This window comes from Lipotes vexillifer, unplaced genomic scaffold (assembly GCF_000442215.2).
Source record: "Lipotes vexillifer unplaced genomic scaffold, Lipotes_vexillifer_v1.1 scaffold469, whole genome shotgun sequence".
In the NCBI taxonomy this organism is placed as follows: Eukaryota; Metazoa; Chordata; class Mammalia; order Artiodactyla; family Lipotidae; genus Lipotes; species Lipotes vexillifer.
The window spans coordinates 881420-881766 of record NW_006788006.1 but is presented as its reverse complement, the minus strand read 5'-3'; the positions used below and the strand labels follow the sequence as shown (position 1 = coordinate 881766).

Genomic DNA, 347 nt, shown 5'->3' with positions numbered 1-347 from the left:
CAACCCCCCGCCATCCCTTACCTCCCCCCCCCGCCCCCCCAACAGCATGAGTTCCAGCATGAGCAGAATTCCCACTGGTCCCCTTGTGCCAGGTCAGGTGCATATTGTTCATACTTAAATGTACACTGTGGGTATGGAGATGGGGCCGTTCCCTGGGCAGAGGTGAGGCTTTTGTACCCTTCTGCTATCTGGAAGGAGGAGGCCGAGCCATCATGTGGTGCGTCTCTCCTGGGGCTTCCGGGATGCTCCTCTCTCTACAAGCTGGCCATTAGGCCTTTAGTGCCCACATGTGTCTATGCGCTCCTTTTTTTTTTTTTTTTTTTTTTTTTTTTTTTTTTTTTTTTGTC

The 347-nt window shown here is 51.3% G+C and overlaps 1 protein-coding gene across 1 annotated transcript in view; it reads left to right on the top strand.

Annotated features, from left to right (window-relative positions):
* Positions 1 to 347, top strand: part of BRD4 (bromodomain containing 4) — a 37152-nt gene that overhangs the window by 18262 nt on the left and 18543 nt on the right. The gene's annotated exons all lie outside the window — the stretch shown is intronic.